Source organism: Clinocottus analis, unplaced genomic scaffold, assembly GCF_023055335.1.
Source record: "Clinocottus analis isolate CAN_PGR_092001 unplaced genomic scaffold, fCliAna1.0.p SCAF_15, whole genome shotgun sequence".
Lineage (NCBI taxonomy): Eukaryota > Metazoa > Chordata > Actinopteri > Perciformes > Cottidae > Clinocottus > Clinocottus analis.
The window spans coordinates 1,585,149-1,608,097 of record NW_027175876.1 but is presented as its reverse complement, the minus strand read 5'-3'; the positions used below and the strand labels follow the sequence as shown (position 1 = coordinate 1,608,097).

The 22,949-nt window shown below is 44.6% G+C and overlaps 1 protein-coding gene across 1 annotated transcript in view; it reads left to right on the top strand.

Annotated features, from left to right (window-relative positions):
* Positions 1–7,566: 7,566 nt before the first annotated feature.
* The window catches only part of pak5 (p21 protein (Cdc42/Rac)-activated kinase 5), a 62,793-nt gene continuing 47,410 nt past the window's right edge, over positions 7,567–22,949 (top strand). The window contains exon 1 of the mRNA XM_068577352.1: positions 7,567–7,742. The gene's annotated coding sequence lies outside the window, so the exon portion shown is untranslated. The remainder of the gene's footprint in view (positions 7,743–22,949) is intronic.

Here is a 22,949-nt window from a genome sequence, read left to right as displayed (position 1 = left end):
AAATTAAATTACTGTTACAGAAATCATCTTTTGCGGATGTGTAATAAATCCTATAATAACCTTGATTCCTATAATATCCTATAATAACCTTGATTGAACGTGACCAATCAGCTGACAGCAAGCAAACAGATAATCAATACATCCACAGTTATCATATCTAGCTACATTCTCTGACTCATTTAATACACTATAACTCTACAGCAGCACGCTAACCCACAATGCATTATTTTCCTCTTGGATGCAAACAACCTTTCTGGTATTTTGTATCAGCTGCCTCAGATGAGACTGGAGTCCAGAAGTTACCTTTTCTTCCCGTCCGTGGTGCTCAGGTGCCGGCTGCAGGCTGCAGGCTGCAGGCCGAGGCGCAGTGGAGGTGAATCAGTCGGCTTGTGGCCAAACGCATCGAAAAGCCTCTTTTTATAGACACGGACCCTTCCAGCACTTGGCCACTCCTCACCTCATCCCTCCACTGTCAGAAAGAGATACCACACCCTCACATGTCTCGTGACATATATATATACACATGGATTAAAAACTTTAGTTAGTCATATTACATACTTTTTACATTCATACAATAGGTCTTCTGCATTTAACCCGTCCTTAGCAGGAGCTGTGGGCTTCTGAGAAGCAGCCAGGGGTTCAGTGTGTTGCTCAAGGACACTTCAATATGTGAACTACAGGGATTAAACCAGCTACCTTGTGGTTTTAGGACGACCTCTCTACCCGTGAACTCCAGCACTCCCAAATGAGTGACCCCGACGTGATTTACGCAACCTTCTGATCTGGAGTCCGACTCGCTACCTTTGCGCCACAAAATCCTCTAAATAAGCTACAGAGGGTAATGTGTTTGTGTTTAAGGTTTTAAATGTGATGTTCTCCTTGTTTATTTGATCTTCATCTGCATTCCCGGACTTCAGTTGGTGTTTAATGTTATGGTGGTCTCGTAAAATAAAGGGAAAGAAGCTGGGAGATGAACAAATATCAAAAATATTGGATGTAAAAATGTGATATTCTCCACAAGATGATATTCCTACACGAGATCCACTGGCGGCAGAGCGATGTTTTTTTGTGCTGACGTGGTTCCCTTCACTGGTGAGCAGTCATGGGACCATAACACAACCGCCATGTGTGTCAAGGCCTCGCAGAGTAACGCAATTACAGCAGAGAGACAAAGGAGTCAGGACTCACTGCTGTTCTCTGTGTGTTTTTAGTGACGCAGACAGTTTGGAAGTCAGTCAGGTTAAGTCACTGCACTGGGTTTAGTCAACTCAACGCTTCTGATTTAATATCTCTGTTAGCGTGTATTAATATTGGAAGCCTGGTGTATCCTCCAGAAGAACTCAGTTCGACAACTTCTCTCTTTTTCGTAATTTATTTCCTCAATCACAGGTAAAGTAACAAGCGTTGCAGTTGCAAAAGCAATGAGTTGAACAACCAACTTTCAGGTAGGCAGAACAACAACTTCCCCACAAACGGAAGTGGGGCCTTTACATACACAGTTTATAGTCACAGGTTCGTCTCCCCTCGTCCTAACATCTGATTCGCTCTATCCTGTCGGGAAGAGGAGAATCCCGTGTTCCAGTCTGCTTTTCTCTAATGTCAATATCCTGATAAACAGGTGTGTGTGTTGAGAAGTGCAAGCATGTGACTACAGTTCCCTTGAAAACCAGACATTTCTAGACACAACTACAGCTGCATAGCTGTGTTGTACTGACCTTACTAACATAATCTGAACTTCACTATACATGAATATGAAAAGCATCTACAGGAATTTTAGATTTATATTATCATTTCTCTGGATGATTTGTTGAATGCCAGAGCTGTAAGTGTCTGACCTCGATTGATGTTTTAAGTATCTCTTCTGGCATTTTTACGCGATATTAGTTAGACAAGAGAGACGTCGGACAAATAAATCTTCACACAATCGTCCAATTAATCTCCAGGGCGACGCCGTCAACCACGACAACATACGACTCTCACGTATGTGGATTCACACAGCTGCAGTTGTCCTCTCCGTTATTAGATTAGCGATCATCTGAGCTGAAGAAAAAAATACAAAATGCCAGAAATTGCAGAGCTTCTTCGAATGCTAAGACTTAATCCTCCGAGAATTCAGCGCCTGACATTTATCCAAGTGGGTCTTTAATTCTAAACTCTATCCGGAGACCGAGGATGAAAAGCATCTTTTATACATTTAACGAGTATATAATTCAGTGTAACTCTTGCTGCCAAGCTTGACTCTTTCATGTCACGTAAGTAGCATCTTAGGCGCTACTGGTTCCTCGAGGTTGTGTGTAACTTATTGCTGCAACATCAAAATCATATACGACACAGTTGCAGTACATCTCATAGCATGTGCACACACACATACTCGGTTGTGTTTTCATGACTTTTGGTGACATTGATCGTCATCCTAACTATAACCCTGAACCTCAATTTATCCTTACTCTAACCCTTAAACTAAGTGCTCACTAAAATATAATGAATTACATGCAATTGGACCCGTATTATGTCCCCCAAAAAGTTGAGTCCCCACAATGTGACTGTGTAATCAACGTCATGTCCCCATATATAGAGGTAAAACAGACACACACACACTCACACACACACATACACACACACACACACACACACACACACGCACACCCTCAAACTCATTAATTCTTCACGAGTGTGTGAGAGCACCCTGCAGCCTGACCACAGGAGCCCAGCTGTGGCTCACAGCGCCACACATTAGCGAAGGGTGCGGCAGTGTCGGACAATTTGGTATGTTGTAGCCTCTGGCATTGTGTGTGTGTGTGTGTGTGTGTGTGTGTGTTTGTGGGACTTCACTCGAATCTGTTGAGCTGAGCATCTGCGCTGATTAGATCCTAATGTCTCATCATCTCCTGTAAGCCTTTACAAGGCAAATTGTGTGGTTTCTTTTATTGTTCTGTTTTTTTCTTCCATTGATTTTCAAGCGTTTCCAGAATTAAATGATGAGCAGACAAATGTTTCTCGTTTACCCGTTAACAACGGGGCCTGTTGTGTCTTACAGCAAACAGTTATAGGAAATGTAGCGGCAGTAATTAGTTGTCGGCGTATTGATTAAACGATACGCATCTTAGTCGACCGAGTGTGTCCCACTGGTCTTGTTTCGCAGCACCTCGAGATCTTCTTCCAAGATGCTTGTTCCCCTAAAGTCTGCCGGGTTGATGAATGCATGATACTATCTGATGTCTGTGCTTTTTTTAAAATCATTTTTTATCATTTATAAACTTCACTCAGGAATGCTACTTATTTATTGATATTTTATATTTGTTTCCAGTGAGATATTAAGGACTTTATATTGTGACTTTGCTGTAAAATCCTAAAGATATCCCCGTAGTTATCTGGCTGGAGGGGTGTGTTGTTGCATGCAATCTGCAAACTCACCACTAGATGCCACTAAATCTCACTGTAATCCTTTATTAAACAAGGGAACTTCAGTCTCGCTGTTAAAGTTACGAATCCTTAAATATTAGTCATTTTTACTTTAAGAAACCCATACAATGTATGTATCTAAATACAGGTGTCGATGCTCTATATGAATATTATAAATCCATTAATTTATTGACTACTAATTAGCAGAAATCTCAATTCTGTCTCTCTATTTGTACCAATTTCTACCAATATCTACGCATGCAAAATGCCCGCCAAGTCTTCCTGAATCACGTGACAGTCGAGCATTTTGAACCTCCCTTGACTCTCTTTCTGCAGCTTTCGCCATAATGTAATGAAACAGCGTCTCAAAGACACTTTGTCATCGTGAACTCAAGCTCGGGCCTCGTGGTCGAAGGGTATACTTCTCTTAAACGAGCTGTTGCGCTAACGCAACACATTCCACGGTGGACAGACAGGCATATTTTACTATTTGCCACTGAATCCCTGAATCAACTCACTGTAATTGACAAACAATTGTCCCACATTGTCGTATTCTCCAGCACACAGTGACCACGGCTTCAGGCAACCACAGAGTGAAGCTTCATGTGAGGATTGAAGAGAGTGGATTTGCTCGGAGGCTGCGTACTGTCACAAGAAATTGTCTTGCCAAGAAACAATCCAGAACATTTGGTCCACGGTTAGTCTCCTGTTTGGCCTGTCAAGAGCTGGAACTGGCAGCACTTGTTTCCTCAACCCTTGTATGGACTCAACCCAATCTGTTTCTCTTGAATAATGTGATGAAAACAAAAAGAAAAGTGGCAATAAAAACATTTTTAAAAATTGAGCTCAAATAGAGATTCAAATCAGGGGGAGAACAAAAGACAGCGCCTCATTTGAGTGACCATGTGCTCATGACATATGTTGTCTGATGGGAGAAGGAGGATGTCACTTGCAGGAGATCTTTTTCCCTTTTGTAGTTTTTTTTATCCAATAGGAGGAGCCGAGGGAAAAGGAGGCAACCGCGAGGCGCTGCTGTCAGGCAGAAGAGAGCCTCCTGGCAGGAGCAGGGCTTTTCCAAAGCGACGGCGGCCTCCGATAATCTCCGGGCCTCGTTCCAACACTCGTAAACTGCGTCCTCCTTGCCGTCCCTTTGGCCTCTTCGTCTTCGGCCCCCTTTTATTTCATACGAAAGGTGCAATGACAGGCCGAGCGGAGAATAAAAGAGACACTTCTACAATACAATTCCTGCAAAAGGTCAAACGTGTGGTTTTCTATGATTTCCTGTCTTTAGAGCGCTTCTGTGTGAACACAGAGATGAACGAGTGTGTCGAGAGGGAGGGAGACGGCTTCAAAGAAAGCGTGTTTTTGCAGAGACCTGAGTTTATGTTTACATGTTTATCTTTGTGTGTGTGTGTGCGTGTGTTGAAACCATCATGCCTGGAGCGCTATGATATCCTCCTGCTATCACAATGGAGCACATTATTCACTCAGAGATGTCGTGGCTCACGTTTCAGACGCGACCAGCAGCCACCAGTGTAACGTACGGTTGGGATGTCAGGAGCCGTGCACTGCCATAATCCTCCACTAGATGGAGGTGTCAAAGTCTCACAGGGGCGGCATGGCAGTCATGTGGTTGGGGCGATGTGAGTGTATGAGTTTGTAATATGACTCCTTCACGGACACCATCACTCCAGAAACACAGCATACGGATCTGATGATGCACTGCAACCTATTCAAATGATTTTCCACCGAAATATATATATATATATATATATATATATTAAGCATAATCCAGTAAATCATCTAGATATAGCTTAATCCACTGCTTCTATCACATGCTGGGTGACTATTTTGTTCCTCAAAAGATAGAGCGCTTCACCGTCACAATCCATGCTCTCCCCTGACTAAAATGCATCACTTGGCTTATACTTTCCTCCCCCGAGTGGCTGTATGAGAGGGATGGATATGGCTGCCCATGAAGCCCGTAATAAGTGTTGCACCGCCTGGAATAGTCAGTCTTGGCTCACGTTTCCCAGCAGGGTTCATGGGGGAGACAGTTTCCTCACAAGACGACACATCCTCGGAGCAAGGAGACGATCTAGTAGTGAGGGAGAGTCGGCATGCCTATGCTCTTTGTGCCAGCTTCCATTTATGGTGCTTCCACATATTTAGCGCATATGTGCAGTGAGAGCAGGAATGCATTTTTGATTTGTTCTGAATTTTAAAGTCTCCACGTGTATGAGCAGCGGGTAGAAGGGAGGGAAGGGAAGCCGCAAGCAAGTCAACTGGTGAGACGGGTAACGGGCTGATGAGCTTTAGGGAAGCTGGTGAAAAGGGAAGTAGTAGCAGTACCCATCATTGATAGTATGTTTCACAACAACACAAAGAGCTAGACCTCGGCATGGTGGACACTCAGCGCTCTGCACTCCTCCCAAGTTAACCAGACAGTCAGACATAAGGACTTTCCTGTCACAGCAGGGGATGAGGGGGGAATTGACTCGTGCCCTCGCACATTCACTTAACTGCAGTCTGGGGAAGAACCTTGTGCGACAAACGGCACGTCAGCAACAGAGATGGGAGATCAATGAGGGCTGTGACATCGTCTCACTGTCTCACTGTGTGGATACCCAAACGCTCCGGGGCTGCAGCCTTCAGTATTTCAGCATAAAAAAAACACATTGCAAAGAGATTGAAAGGAATATTTATTTTTGCCCCAGGGCCGCATGGCAGGTCATTTCGACGATGTATATTTTGGGTTATTGGTATACAGATTCTATGAAGCGTTTTTAAACTGGATGCAATACAACACATATAAAAGTGCATTTGTTGCAATGTTTTGTTCATACAACTGAACTGTTTGGGATCCTGTTAAGTTGAGTTTGTTTTTCATACAACTTTAACATGATTTGTTCCAGTTTCTGACTCTGGGAAAGTAGAAAAACAGTTGACATTCATCCAAAGTCCTGTATTTCTGAACCAAATCACATTCGTTTTGATATATAATGTTATATTTTTTTCACATCCATACACCAAACCTCCACTGAAACAGTTTGGAACTATAATTTTTAGCTAAATATATCATTATCAACCCTAAATTAATTCACTATTTGCTACATATTTGCTACATGCTACATATTGTGTTTAAGCTAGCTTGAATACATGTTAACTTCACTGCTTGCATGCTAGCTCCTGCTCAGGTGACTTAATATGTCGGCTAGAGGCCCATATTCTGTTAGTCCAACTAAAATATGAGTGAAGTAATCTTTTTTAAACATATATGAATATACTCTGAGCTAACTCAAAGTGCTGAATTATCTACTTGCTTGCTAATTCATTGTGTGTCGGCTATAGGCACAAACTTTGTGAGACAAAATAAAATAAGGGCCTAAAGTTATCATTTTTAACCATTTAGTTGTTACTCTTCTCTATTTACCAACCACTTAGCTATCTGTTACTCTTATACTAAGCTAACTACTTAGCTAAGTGTTAACTTCTCTGCTTGTATGCTAGCTAGTGTTCAGGTGAAGGTAATTAATATGTCGGCTATAGGCCCATATTCTGTTTGTGGTGCCGAAATATGGCCCCATAATAATCTTTTTAAAACATTTAATAATATACTCTTAGCTATCTCAAAGTGTTGAACTCTCTGCTTGCTTGCTAACTCAATGGGGTGTCGGCTATAGGCACATACTTTGTTAGACAAACTAAAATAAGGTTAACATTTTTAACCATTTACCCACGTATCCAGTTTAGTGAACCTAATCTTGACTTCTCTGCTCAGGTGCTACAACAGCACCATATTGTGTTAGTCACGTGGTATTTCTTCTATTTTAAAAATCCCTGGAAAAAAAACGAATCCTGTGATGGACAGTGTATAAAACACACACACACACAAAAAAAACGTTTCAGGTGGGAGTTCCCCATGAAAACGTCTTTATAGTAAACGTAGGCGTGTGCGTGTGTGTGTGCGTGCGTGTGTGTGTGTGTGTGTGTGTGTGTGTGTGTGCGTGTGTGTGTGTGTGTGTGTGTGTGTGTATGTGTGTGTAATTGAGGCGACGTAACGTGACGGCACGTCGACGTGACTGACAGTTGTCCCCGCGCTGCTGCTGCACAGGTGCTCCACAGACCCGGAGCGCTCTCCGCCCTCCGCCGCCACAAACTGCGCTCATTCGCTCCCCGCAACAAGCCCGGATGTAGCGCACAGGACCGCACAGTCCTCCGTGATAATAACATGGCGCTGGCAGACACATAACGGTGCCCACTATCATAACAATATCCACAATAGCGGACCCAAAATAAGCAGCGGGACATGTGAGCTCATCGACCCCCGAGACAAGCAGGTACGTGCGGGGCATTTTTGTTCGACAAAACGCGCTTTTTGTGTGTGCGTGTGTATGTGTGTGTGGACGATTGCGATTTGGATGGAAATGTGGCTGCTTCTTCTTCTTGCAAGGGGGCAAAAAAAAAAAAAAAAAAAAGACAGAAGAAGCCTCCTCTGTAAATGCAAAATGCTTATCCAAAAGGTTTAGTGTGTATCTGTGTCTACGCGTCTGCGGGTTTTCATGCCTCACACTGAAACAGCAGTGTCATTCCGGGGGTGGGGGGTGAGGGACAGCGGGAGGAGGGGGAGAGAGAGCAGGTTTGTGGCGCTGCTTACGATGCATCCGTGCAGAAATAAATCTGTCATTTTGTAGTGCATGCTGTCGTCATGGCTGTCAGATCCCTCCGTGCGTCGACCGCTGTCCTCGGCATTGAACCGGGTGGGCATCACACCTCTTATGCACGTTGCACAATGCACTGTGGAGGCCCGGCTCCGTGAAATGCATGTCATTGTTTCTCCAAAAAAACGAGGAGAGGAATATTGTGGAGGATGCTTTTGGTGGTCGGAAGGGAAAATCAGTGCACCTCCAGCCTCGCAATGTAGCAGTGGCTCACAGTGTATGTGTGTGTGTGTGTGTGTGTGTGTGTGTGTGTGTGTGTGTGTGTGTGTGTGTGTAGCCCCAATGGAGCTCTCAGCTCTCATGTTGTTATGTTTCTTTACCTTTTTTATCGCAGCACTACCCCTCATTCACGCTGATGACGGCACATGAGGCATGTATTATTTGCACTGCCCCATATATTTTGTGTTTGCTTGTTTGTTTGTTTGTTTGTTGTTGTTGCTTGCAGCCGAGTGCCAGAGCTCGAGTGTGCTCGGGCTAATGTAGGCCAGGTGAGAGCAGGAACAGATGGCTTGTTTTCAAGTTCAGTGTGGCTTTCGGATTAGAATGTGGAGAGGAAAATTAAAAGTGGTGGCTGTAGGCCCTCTGAGCTGGGGTTCCCTTGATAAGCTCATAATCGCCCTAACGGCAAAACTCTATTAATAGGGGTAATAACACAAAGCACAAAACCTCTAAAGCTGTGCGTGGAGGCCTGCGTTTCGCCCCGAGGACGTGGTACCGTGCTTCCCCGGTGTCGCTCGCCCTTTGCGTTCGGCCCATGTGCCAAGGAGGCGCCGTGCGTTTCCTTATCTGGACATGCTGTCAGTGTGTAAAGGGGACGTAACCTGTGACCTCCAGGCTACAACCAGCCTCCTGGAAGTGATGGGGCTGTAACAATTAGTACATTTTTTAAAGCAGCAGTCTAAACATTACCTTGATCTTGCCGCTCTAATTCGCTGCTTCTCTTCGCCTCGTGTGAAAGTAACTGAGTAGCTTTGGGTTCATGTTCAAAACTGGACCGTTGAGGAAGTTATGATGGGATATTTTACATATAATTCTTCAATTATAGGCTGATCAGTTGCTGAGGTTATGTTTCAGCAGTTTGCATTTGGTCATTTTGGTCCTCGGGAGCGGCACTGCTCCAAAAATATGTGGCATTTTTATCTGCAGACTACCCTTCTGTCATACTATTACTTGTAATATCAATTTATACACACTTCATATGTCATTTTTTTCTATTTAACAATAAACTATGTTGTCTAGTTGATTAGAAGTGGATAAAAGTCACTGTGACGACACCCGTTGGTTTGTGGATTGCGGATTTTAAAAGTCTGGTGTTCGGCATTTTGGTGATCCGTCGCCATCTTGGCTTTTTGCCACCATGAGAGGGTATATATATATATATATATATATATATATATATATATATATATATATATATGTGTGTGTACATCCAAACACTGAATGAAACATTTGCAGCCAATCAAAAATGGTACAATTAACGTTTATGAACTCATCATATTTAAGACGTCTGCATTGGCTTCACTTCTCAGACCCGGCGTCTAAACTGACCTGAAGATGACCTCCCGTTCCTCTCAACGGCTGCACTTTGACCTCTGTTCTTCTGCCTTTCTGTAATGTTATGTTTCTTTCTTAATAAATACACTTGTCTCCACGCCAAAGCAGAGATAACACTGATTATATCATTATATTCACAGACTTAACACAAAACTCCTCCAGAACCCAAAATAGACATTATACAACTGTTTTTTCGCAGGCTGTGAAGCGCCTCTTGTGTCTACAAGAGTAACATTGGTGAAGTGATCCTTTACATATACTTGATATTTATGTATATATACACCATATATACAGCATCTGCATCTCCAGATCACGCGACATGAGGAAATGAGATGAGAATGCTCTCTTTGTTTCTCCCTCAGAGACGATGGGGTTGTGTGTTATAACAAAAGAACTGGAGGAAACTTAGCTGAGTCAATGTGTTGGTCTGTGTGCGCTTGCTTGCACACTCCCTGGTTATCCACTCTGTGATGTATATGCAGTGCCAGCACCGAGCACAACAGCTTTACATAATGATCAAAGCTCGAGGGGTGCCAGAGCATGGCTTCAGCCGGCGGTAATAATAAGAATAACCTTTTGAAGTTATCACAACCCCACAACCTCATTTCCTTTATATTCTGCTTCTGTCACACACTCTCTCACCTCCGTCAACCTATTTTACGAAGGCAACGCACCGACCCACTCGAAGGTTCCTCTCCTGTTCAATGTTCCCCGATACGGGGGTCAGCGCTTCAAAAGATAAATAGAGTTAATGAAGGCATGACTATTTCAGTCCCAGTGGCTCTGCACTGTCTGCACTGTCTGCCCTGTCTGCACTGTCTGCCCTGTCTGCACTGCCTGCACTGTCTGCACTGTCTGCACTGTCTGCCCTGTCTGCACCGCCTGCACCGCCTGCACCGCCTGCACCGTCTGCACTGTCTGCACTGTCTGCACTGTCTGCACTGCCTGCACTGCCTGCACTGTCAATTACATAACACAGTCAGGAGGAGTCGTACGTTTGACCAGAAGAAGAATATCCTGCACCCTTTGATGCACACCCTGTGTTTTCTCTCCTGTGCGTGTCGGGTGCTACTTCCTCAACCTTCAAGATTGACCTCGCGTGTCTCCGGCCTGCGTTCTCTGTCGCTCTGTTAAACAGGGTTTGAAATGCAACAGTGGGAATGTGTTATCTGTAATTGAAGCGTCCGTGTCCGAGTCGGCCCCCTATACTTATACTTATATATATATATATATATATATATATATATATATATATATATATATATATATATATATATATATAGGAGCCTCTTAGGCAAAAAAAAGAAAGAAAAAAGACTCATTTGGCCATTTTAACCAAGAGTCTGGAGGACTAGCGCTGGTCGATCGCACTAATCAAGCAGCAGAGCGAGGGAGCATGCAAACAAGGCTCCGGGTTTATAAAGATGAAGAGGGACGTACAGAAGGGGAGGAGAGGAAGAAGGGATGGAGACGGGAGAATTAAGGTGAGGAGGAGGATGGCGAGAGGGACAGGTGATGAAGGGAGACGGGGATGAGGAGAGGGAGAGACGCCGCAGCCCGGAGGTTTTAACTGAAGGGAAATACAGACGGGTAAAGTATTGGGATATAAAGAAATGGGTTAAATGGAGGGGAAGTGGAGAATAAAGATGAGGGAGGAAGAAGAAGAAGAAGGGGGGAGAGTAAGAGGATCAGAAGGGCCAGAGACGAGTACAAAGAGAAGAGTCCATGAAAGGAGTGTCTGTCTGTCTGTCTGTCCGTCCGTCCGTCCGTCTGTCCGTCTGTGGTTTATTTCTCTCAGTCTGTCTCTTTCGCTCAGCTGCAACCTCCGCCATCAGAATGTCAGACTCATCTTCAGATGTCAGCACTTTTGTCCCAGGTTATTGCAGTTTGCTGTTTTTTTTTGTCCTGGGATTTAAAAAAAAAAAAGAAGGGGAAAAAAAGCTTCCCTTGTGTTTTCTACATGACTTGGCATGTCAGGGACAAAATGAGGTGGCGTGTGTGTGTGTGTGTGTGTGTGTGTGTGTGTGTGTGTGTGTGTGTGTGTGTGTGGGAGAGATTGAGCGTATAAAAGAGACATTTTGATGGAGGAGAGATGAACAAGAAGCAATGTAGAGAGCTGTAGGAACATACAGTGTAATGTTCGTGCACAGACTTCATGGACGTCGTCATCGTGATGTCACCAATCGATTTCAGCAACTCGGCCGCCGCCATCTTGAATGACGGCAGGTTGTGGTTTCCTGCCGCCAATGAACAGAAGTTACCGTATTTGAAATGCGGAGGTGTGACGTAGAGACGGCGTCTACGGCTCTGGTAGCAGCAGCGGCCTGTCAATCACAGTAAGCCCGCCCTAAAGCATATCCTTCTTTATGGTCTATTTAGCTCTAACTGGGACAATCACTTACTAAAAGAACATCATGCTGGATTGAAGAAGACTTGGAACGAGACATTGAGACCATAAACTCATGTTTACTATGTTTACTGAGGGAATACATCAAGAGAGAACTAGAGTCATTTTCTCATAGACTTCTATTTAATCAAAAGAGTCGCCCCCTGCTGGTCACAAGAGATTATGCAGGTTTTAAGACACTTCCGCATTGGCTAGATGTTGCCTCTGTTGTGTCTTTCCAAGCTGCAGAATGAATGACTTCTTTCCACCAAGGTGCACAGGTGTACAGGTGTTGCATCCTGTCTTTCAGAATTTAATAATTCAGCTTTTCAAACCAATAAATATCTGCTCATCACCAAGTGTTATCTGACTGTCAGCGAGCCAATTCAAATGATTTGAAAAGAAAGAAACATGGATCTAAAATGTTGTGCTGACACACACACACACACACACACACACACACACACACACACACACACACACACCAACGAGTTAACCTAGATACTCCAACAGCATCAGAATTAGTGGAGGAGACACAGTCCACCGTAACCTACATCCTCTACGGTTTAACTTGTGTGTGTCTGCGCTCAATGAGGCTGTTCTACTTCTTACCCAATTCCCCTCTTGACCGGCTCTGTGCTGGCAGTGTGTGCGTGTACGTCTGTGTGTGTGTGTGTGTGTGTGTGTGTGCCGTCGGTCGTGGGGCGAAGGCATCAGAGGGCACTGATGAAGAGGCCCAGTGAAGCTTGAAGACCCAGCGATGCCCTGCGGCTCCTCGCTGCTGCTTCTGCCCAGCGCAGCGCTGGCCCTTACAGCGCCGTCACCCGCCCTGCGGGCTGAGGGAGCTACGCTATTTCTGTGCAAGCGTGGTGGTGAACGAGTGTGTGTGTGTGTGTGTGTGTGTGTTTGTGAACATGCCTCAGCTTCTCTGTATGTAAGGAGGGTGATGCTGCACGGTTGAAGATGTGCAATAGAGGCCTAAACTTGTGTTTTACAACACTTCCTGTTTGTCTTCTTATGTATGTGTGTGTGTGTGTGTGTGTGTGTGTGTGTGTGTGTGTGTGTGCTGCAGTAACCAGTTGGAGCTTAATTCCAGTTTAAGCGCTATTAAAACGATATGTGCTCAGAAAGCAAATCGCTTTTTTTGCAACTGTGCGTTGGAAACATGAATGGGCAAAGTTTTCATACATTTAACAACAAATTAACTTTCTAATAAATGTCTTTTAGTGTTATATATATTTTGAAAAGAGAATGAATCTTTAATTTTTGGGGCACTAAATGAATAAAAGCTTCGGTTGGTTGCCACCTCTGAGCTGATTGTTCGGTCGTTCTTTGGCTTTTTTCATGCTGAGTGCCTTATTTCCAATATCTTATGAGCACATCTCTGGCCAACACAGGCTTTAAAGTGGTGCCTTTGTGTGTGTGATTCTTCGTCGAGGAACTTTTGTTTTTCACAGGAAAACTCCTCAGTCCGGTTTAAGCAAAAGCACGACTTGGTTAAGTTTGGTTTAGCTAGTTTAGAAGATTGTAGAAAAAGAAGTTTGGGTTAAAATAACTACGGCGGTGCTGTTATGAAGTGACAAATAAATCAAAGATGACGGGCATCAAGCAGCGGCCTGCGGGCTGAAAGGAAGATGTTCGTTGGACCTTTTGCTTTTACTGTTTTTATACTTCTTCCTTCATGATTATGTGCAACAAGAATTAGCTTAAAATGCAACTTTACTGCAGTGTTACAAGTCCAGTTCAACACCAAAAAGCTGTAAGCAAAAAGCGTCATAAACACAACTCATAACCGCAGCGTTTTCTTTCTGCTTTGCACTCACAGCTCCGTTGCTTTGCTTCGTCCATGAGATCCCTCTCTTTATATAATTACTACTTCTTTAGTGACTCCTGGCGGTCTCCTGTCTACCTATCTCGAGCACCGCAGGCCTCCAGATGGGCCCCAGACCTCCACAAAGCACATCGCCGGTGCCTCGACTTCGCGGGAAATGCGGAAAAAAAAGTCTGAATGCGGCACGCCGACTGTGATGTTGCGATGAATCGCGACATAAGTGAGTTCACGGCTTGTAATGTGTTCAGTCTGTCAGCTTTGTTAACAGGGCTGTTGTTCCACGGCGGAGATCGGATCAGTGTATTTTATGACCTTTTTCTTGATGTATTTACACACTGCGCTGATGAATGGACAAGGCACTCTGGGTAAATCGCTCTGCGGAGCTCGTAAATCTTTATTGCTGCACATGTGCGACACCGGTTACAAGATTTACAACCATAAATGATGTGTCATGTATTTAAATTCCCCCCTCTGGGTGCACTCCCTTCTTATGGAGGCAGAGATCTGCACGATGTTCGCCATCTAAGAGCGGAAGACTTGCATGTAAACACAGAGTGCAAATGTAGACACTTTTTTTTCTACCAGAACTCATCATCCCACTCAGCGACATGATCACAGAGGAAGTGGGAAGTGAAGGGAAGACACGGGAGTAAAGTATCGTGAGGGGATCCTTGAAGTCGGTCTCCGACGCTCTCCGCCGTGGCGTTGCCGGCGTGGGCTTTCGTAACAGTCGAGCGAGCTCGCGCTGTTTTGTTCTGTGATTTGAGATCAGTCAGGTGGAATTTCATCAAAGCAGACTTGAATGAGGACATTCATTATGGCTCAGCTTGATTCATTACCAACCCCCTAGCTCCCCCACACCCGTGGGGGTGTGTGTGGGGGGAGACTTCAAAGGAAACAGAGAGAGCGAGAGATGGGTTGAAGATGCAGCGCCGAGGATTACATCATCGCATCCCGTCCGCCATCCACACTGTACCCACCACCTGAGAGGTCGTGTGCAACCCTCAAACCGACTCACCTCGACTGTGGGTTCATGGTGATGCCCCCTGTCAATCAATTTAGGCCAGTGTCTCAATATTCATGCATGTACAGTATGTGACTCTCTCCGTCTCACCGTGTGGAAGTGACTGCGATCGTCCTCTCATCCGTAAGGCGACCTCAAGCTCGACTCACTGACCTGCCATGTTGGCGAACACGCCCCACTGTTGTGCTTGTTATTGACTCGTGATCAGGAGGGATTTAGCAATGTGTCAATATGACGGGAAGACACCCGCTAATATCAAGGGTCTGATTTAAATAAACAGCACAATGAGTCAAAGCCACTGAGGCTTAAATGCACAGCTGCGTTCCCCTATTGACCAGCGGGCGCTCGCATCCCCATTTGTTTTGACCTGAAATAAGTGAAATTCATTCAATCAGCATTTTCAGAAGACGAACGGCGTCCCGCTTCTAAGCTAATTACACCGAATAGATGACTTTCTGATTGGACGCAGTCGGTTTGACAATGATTTATACGAGCCGAGACAATCTAATCTGTCTTAACATTTGGTTTGCGGCTCTATAAAAATTGACTCTGCTGAGTTCCCGGAGTCAATTTTCGCAATCAAGCCTCCAGTGGATGTGGCCCGCGCTGTCAGCGGGTACAAACACACACACACACGTGTGTTTTACCGGGTCGACACAGTGTTGGTGCTGGTGTTCTGGGAGCAGAAGGTAGTTGGGGGGATCTCCTGTTCTCACCATCCCTCCTTCTTCCCCTTCTCTTCTTTCTCTGATTATGCCTGAATGTTATTTCTCACCGCTTGTCCGTCAAAAGCGGCCTAAATTTAGCGCCGCTTGGAAAACTCGACCATCACATAGATTAGCGTTTGCGATGTGACGTCGGCCCCGGGAAACCGAACACAACGTAAAAAAAAAGAAAAAAGTCCCTCATTATCCTCTCATGTCGTTATCTTCGTGTGTGTGTTTGTTTGTGCGTTTGTCCGTGTGTAAACTGCATTTGTCTTACTCTCAATCCGGAGCACATATGCAGCCAGACTCTTCATGACTGAACGCATACTGTGTGTATGCACTCACATAAGTACTCTAATCAGCCACACACACATACACACACAAAGACACACACACACATTATGGCAGGCGGCTAATGACGTAGTGTAACACAGAGCACACAGATGCGCCGGCTGAATAGATTAAAGCATCATCCAATGACACAGCTGTGCTCTCTTTGATGCCTGCAACTGCAGATAATTACAACAAAAGAGGGATGCAGAGGTTTAGCTGATATATATATATATATATATATATATATATATATATATATATATATATATATATATATATATATATATATATATATATATAATAAAGAGACCCAGTCTGGCGTGTATGGCATGTTAGCGCTGTGTAACCTGTCAGCTGCAGGCAGTGTGATATACTTCTCTATTTGTGGAGCGCTTGTAATGCTATAAGCTACTTGCTAACTCCTCAGAATTTACAACTGCATCGTGCTATTGTGCAGCAGTCTGGTCGTATTTAAAAAAAACAAGACGTGCAAGACGAACCGGTGTCGACAGCAGTTACATTCTCCAGCATTGGGGTCTGCTAATTCGAGGCCGGGTTGCATGTAGCTTTCTATTAGTGTAGGGAGATGCTAAATGTGCAGCATATAGGCTTGTTAGCTGTGTGTACTCCGTGGGGGTTTGTTTGTGCGCCTGCTTGTCGAGCAGTTCTCTCTCTGGAAGGAGCTCCAGCAGCCTCGCAGGGTTTTTTGGTTGTGCAGCGTTCACAGCGCTACCAGAGTAGCTCTAATTAAGCCGGGCACGAGTTTCTTTTAACCACCCCCCCGTCCTCCCCTGTGTGTTTAAGATAAAAAAGACAACTCCCTGAATCAGCCGAGAGATGCAGGAAGAAGAGGAGGAGGATGAGGATGAGGAAGCCGCACGCTGCTAAAATATAAATGGGCTGCACATCTTTATTTGTTGAGAGTTTGACTGCAACAAAGCAAACAAAATGGTGGACCCCACTAATGGCAACAGTTAATCCCAGATTTGTAATTGGTTAACAAAAGGCATCGTGTAATTCTAAAGTGATTATCCTCGAATCCATGTGGGCAGATTAGGCGGTCGTCTTGTCACTTATGGCGCGTCACAAACACAGACACACACACACACACACACACACACACACACACACACACACACACACACACACACACACACACACACACACAGACACAGTGGTCGCTCGCTTCCGTTTACGGGATAAAAATAGCACGACCTCCTTCACCTAAAAAGCCAACGGCTGAAAATGGGTCCTTCACCTCCTTCAGCCCTTTAAGCAGCTGTCTCGTCTCTTTTTGTAATGCTCCAGGAAAAACCACAACAGAGGTAGCCCTCCTGATTGTGCAGTTCTGCAGCATGCTGCAACGCAATATGAATTATTCGGCTTTGTTTTCCCCCGTCGTTCCATTATCCTTCTAGCTAAGCCTCTTCATTTCCTCCTCGGACGGCTGTGCCACTGTGCCTTTCCCTCCCTGTAATTTATCCATCTGCAGGAATGGAGTATGTGTATTTGTGTGTGTGTGTGTGTGTGTGTGTGTGTGTGTGTGTGTGTGTGTGTGTGTGTGTGTGTGTGTGTGCACTGAGTAATAGGAAACGTTGTGTTTAAAGGGTGATGATTGCTCTGGCCCTCGTGGCTTACAAGTAGACAAGGTAATGATGGCTGCTACTTTCTCAGCTAGCTCCAGTCAATCCCCACTTAAGTGTGTATGTGAGTGTGGCTGTGTGTGTGTGTGTGTGTGTGTGGCTGTGTGTGTGTGTGTGTGTAAGTGTGTGTGTGTGTGTGTGTGTGTGTGTGTGTGCGTACACTAGTACAAGGAAATGGATCTAAGAGCTGTCATGCTTTACACACAGTAGCTTGGGGTATTGCTGGATATCTTCACGAGCGACACACTTTCTGAATGATTTTTTTTTCCTCTGCTGACTGAAATGACAAAAGTCTCCAGCAGATTTGATCAGCCGTCGCTCGCTAGCCTACGTTAGCTGACGTTAGCTGACGTTAGCTGACGTTAGCTGACGTTAGCTGACGTTAGTCGACGTTAGCTGACGTTAGTCGACGTTAGCTGACGTTAGCTGACGTTAGCTGACGTTAGCCGAGGTTAGCCGACGTTAGCCGACGTTAGCTCCATGAATTGGTTGAAAACACTGTCTCTGGCTTTTAATATTTCTGTGGACTAAAGCATGTTCATGTCACTTGTATCCTAGGAAGTAAAAGTTATAAAAGTTATTGTAACAGGGGTGTAAATCACTAGTTTAATGACGATGCAATATTACCGGTATGTTGATGCTTCAGATCACAACTATCACTAAGTGTGCCACGATATGATTTTGATTTGATTCAAGGGCCTGCGATCGATATAAGACGATATCACGTGCCCATCTAACACAATCAGGTACATTAAGAACTTACCAAAAGCAATGCAAATTAGATTTTATTTTGGAAGGAGGTGCACTTGAATGGAAATTGGTGACACCGACGCGCACGAGAGATTAAAAAAATAAAGCAGGAATGAAAAAAAAAAGTTAAAAAATCTATATTTTTACATTTAGACTCTTGCAGTTTCTAAACTCACCAGCCTCCAATCTCTTTTCAACACGCTTCCTTCAGATTGTGGAGATTAAAGCGTGGGTCTCTCATATCTTCCAGGATCTCAAGCGGCGTGAGTTAATCATATAATCTGACATCTCATAGTAATTTGACATGAAAAAATCGGCAGGCCACATTGCCAGAAGCTATCTTCTCAACTGTCCTTGAAAAAAAAAAACAGACGCACATGATGTCTGGTCCATCTCATGCCAATCACTGTCAGATGATCTGTGTGTGGATGTGCTGCAGTGTATTTATAGCATCGACGTTGATCTATGTGATGGGCATGTTCATCTCTATGTAAGACATGTTGTACATTTGTATTCACTTTATTGTCAGATGTTACTGAGAGACTTCAGAGCAGAACGGTTTCATCAAACTATACATTTAAGATGAGCCGATGGGATAAAGAGAGAGCGAAAGAGTGAGCGCAAAGAGACTAAAGATGGGTCATTTTGGATGTATTAGGTATCCTTAAGAAAACACACTCTTCAGTCATCGATTTCTCATTTTCATGGACTCTTTTATTGCCTCCATACAAGTCCGATAAAGAAAGAAGTCGAGTTGATGCTTTACACAGAAATCAAGGTTGAAGATCCTGTAAACAATTTGATTTGGCTGCAAAATATATTACTTTTCGAAAGCATGTTAAAAGCATCTTTGACCTGCTCTGATCCACACACGCTGATCCAAATCTTTCTCTATAATTTCATGTATTATAGTAATTTTCCACGTAAGTTCTCAATTAAATGAGAAAGCACTCTGTACTTAATTCACAAAAGAGCGTACAATAGACAGATTTACCATGTGGTGATTATTTATTTGTTACCTTACTCGAGGACATGCTTCATCGTGATGTATATTATTATGGAGAGAGCCTCTGTGGTGTGTGAACGTGCTTGAATGTGAATTATGATGAATGAGTGAATGCTGAAAGGTCGGCAGACTATAAAGAAACTATGCAAACGACAAATCTGAGAAGTATGATGGAAGATTTCGCCCCACCTCCCAGAACAAAGCGAACCGAAAAGTCAAAACAAGTCTAAAAATAAAATAAGTCAATTCTTCTGTGGAAGGATTTAGTTTTTCCTTTTTTTTCTCCACTCATCCGTAGTAAACATCTTGTGACCCCCTTTAGATTCATGTTGCGACCCCTTAGGCTCGTTTCCCCGGATGGCGAGCCACTCACTGGAGTCTCACAGCTGCTGGTGGGAGCTACTGGCAAGAATCAGCGGCTATGTGGGGCGTGGAAATCTGTGGCTTTTTCCGCGGCGAGCCGGCCCTCAGAACAACACTCGCGCACACATTCTCACACGTCGACCCGCTGTGGCCCTAATCCCGGCACGTTATCAGTGAGCATCAGCGTGTGAAGTCATGCGGACGGGTTTTGAGTCGAGGGGGGGGGGCTGAGCCTCGAACTCTGAGCAGCTGGGAACCGTCGATGAGAGCGTCTCCGTTGGACGCATGTCATCCTTTCACACCCCGAACCCACCACTGCCCAGCAGCCCACATTAGCTCAGAAGAGACAGAGAGAGAGAGAGGGGAGGCTATTTTTAGCGCTTCATGTAAGACACTCTGTAGTCAGGAGACCAGTCAAAAGTCATATGTAGTCACAACTCTCAGCTTTTACAGTTCTGACTGCTGCCTGGGAACAGAAATGACGCGTGCCATTTGTTTTATGCTCCGGAAGACAAAGGAGATGCTTTGTTTCGCGCTCGAGAGACTCTGGACAAGAGAACAGATTTTGTTAATCCCACGAATGTTTCAGCTCGTGCTGTTGAACATCGCACTTTGTAACGGCACAGACCAGAAAATGAGCCCGTCTGCCTGTGTATCGACTGATCAGTTCTCTAGAACGATCCCTCACTTTTGTGCGCACCACACAACTCCAGCAATGTGCACCTGTACATGACATCCATGACAAAACAAACTGCTTTCAGATTTGCTCTACTATAATCCGGTTTTATACAACATACCGTAAAAGTCGGTTACTAGCCGCTACTACCGTCAGTGGGTGTCCCTGCTAGCTCCCCGCTGTAGCCAGCTAGCACTGCTGCTAGCTCTCCACTACCTCTGCTGCTAGCTCTCCACTAGCTATCCGCTATCTCCATGTTAGCTCCCCGAAAACCACCGAAGGTAGCGGGACCAGCCCATGCTCGACGCCCAACTCGGGCAGCGGGGACGCGGGTAGCTAGCAGCAGCGGACAACTAGCAGCAGCGCTAGCTTGCTACAGCGGGGACACCCACCGAAGGCAGAAGCGGCTTGTAACTCGACTTTTACGGTAACGCTTTGTCGACCTTTCATCAAAGTGCCGAACAGACAAACTGGAAACGGCATCAAGAGAGAATTGAAGAGACAAAAGGGCCGGTGCTCTTTCTTTGGGACGGGGGGGAGTGCGACTGCTGAAATGAAAGGGAATATTTCAAAGACAAAAAGCAAAGTGAACATCAGCGTTAAGATGAAAGAGGACCGATGCAGATGTGTGCTATCGAGCGCTGCTGAATCGTGTCTTTGTTTTTTGGAACTGGGTGAGTTTGCTGTAGCGACTGTATTATTATTTTTGGACCGACGCCTAAATTGAATTACTGCTTGTTAGATCAATAGAGCCCATACTTTTAGCCACTGACTGTCTTGTCTCAGTTTCGACGTTTCTCTTTGTAGTTTTTTCCGGTATTTGCTTGCACCTAATCCACTTCAACATATTCCACAGATTGTTTTATACACAGTGTGCTTGTATGCACTGTAGATATTTAAGTCTCTGTGGACACAGCTTCATATTTCCACACCTGCATTCTGAAGCTTTACACTGTATTTGTGCTGAGGAAATGCCTTGCAGAATTCAATACAAGTCTTATATAGTTATATTGGACAACAGATGATGCCCGTGGGATGCCATTAAATCTACCACTTACGCAGTTTCACAAAAGATTCTGACATGTTTCCAATGTTTTCTTATTTTTTTATTGTTAGCGCTGTGATGTCTGTGTGCAACAATATTTGTTATGGTGATACAGTTTGCACAAAGCTCACTGGACTATTTAAAAACACAGACAACTCCCAGAACTCAGGGACCTGTCAATCAAAAAGGTAGCCACACCCTAAAGTGTACCCTGCTTTATGGTCTATTTTACTTTATATGGGAGAGATAATTTACATAAAGAACATCATGCTGTATTGAAGAAGACTTTAAACTGGAGATTGAGACCCTAAACTCATGTTTACAATGTTTACTGAGGGAATAAATCAAGAGAGAAATAGAGTCATTTGTATAGGCTTCTATACAACCAGAGGAGTCACTTCCTGGTGGTCAGGAGAGAGAATGCAATTTAGACTTCTATACAACCAGAGGAGTCGCCCCCTAGTGGTCAGGAGAGAGAATGCAGCTTTAACACATGAAGCATAGACTTCTATACAACCAGATGAGTCACTTCTTGGTGGTCGGTAGAGAGAATGTAGCTTTAACACGTGAAGCTTAGACTTCTATACAACCAGAGGAGTCGCCCCCCTGGTGGTCAGGAGAGAGAATGCAGCTTTAACACATGAAATGGCAACAGAAAGGAGAGCAGGCAGTAGGAAGCTCATCCAAATGGCCGTCTCCGTTGTTTTACGTGCAGCACCTGAAGCTCTGCTGTTCTTTCTTGCAGAAGCCCGACTTCCTGGTCGCTGTCACACAGCCGGTGCTTGATCTAACCCAGACAGTCAAAGGTTGGCCTCTGTCCGATACATTGCCGTGCTCTCAAAACAAGGACAGAAGGAGCTTCCTCTGTTCCAGCCCGACAAGACGGCGGTAATGTAGGTCAACAGGTACGAGCTCCCATTTGCAGCTAAAGCCAAGTGGGGTGGAAGAGGAGGCAGTGGGATGTAAGCATCATACAGAGGATGGATAGTGGAGGGGGATGAGAAAATAAAAGGCACACCATTGGTCCACAGAGCGGATTGGCGGTCTGATTAATGTTTTATAAGTATCACTGCTCTGTTTGTAGGTTGGACTTATCTTTCCTAGCCCATGCGTGGGCTAATGGTGGAGATGTGAGTCACACTGGGCTGCGGTGTGGAGATAACTCCCAGTATTGTGCGTTTCCCAACACAATTAACCGGCAAAACACAATTACCCGGCGTCCCGTTTCAATTTTCAGGAGAATGAAACCATTTAATTTATGAGCTGGGAGGTCGAACAGCAATCTTGTTGTTTAGGTAGGTTGGGCAGATACGGATGTCTCTACAGATGTGTGTTTCCGCTGATAAATAGTGTTTATTGTTTCAGCGCAAGGTTTTCAAATGACTGAAGCCTCTGCGTGAATGATATTTTAATATATTTGGTACGCAGAAGTAAGTCACGTTGGTCACTGTCGCAAAATCCAAATGAAAATGTCCCGACTCGCTCGCTTGATTGCATCGTCATTATCA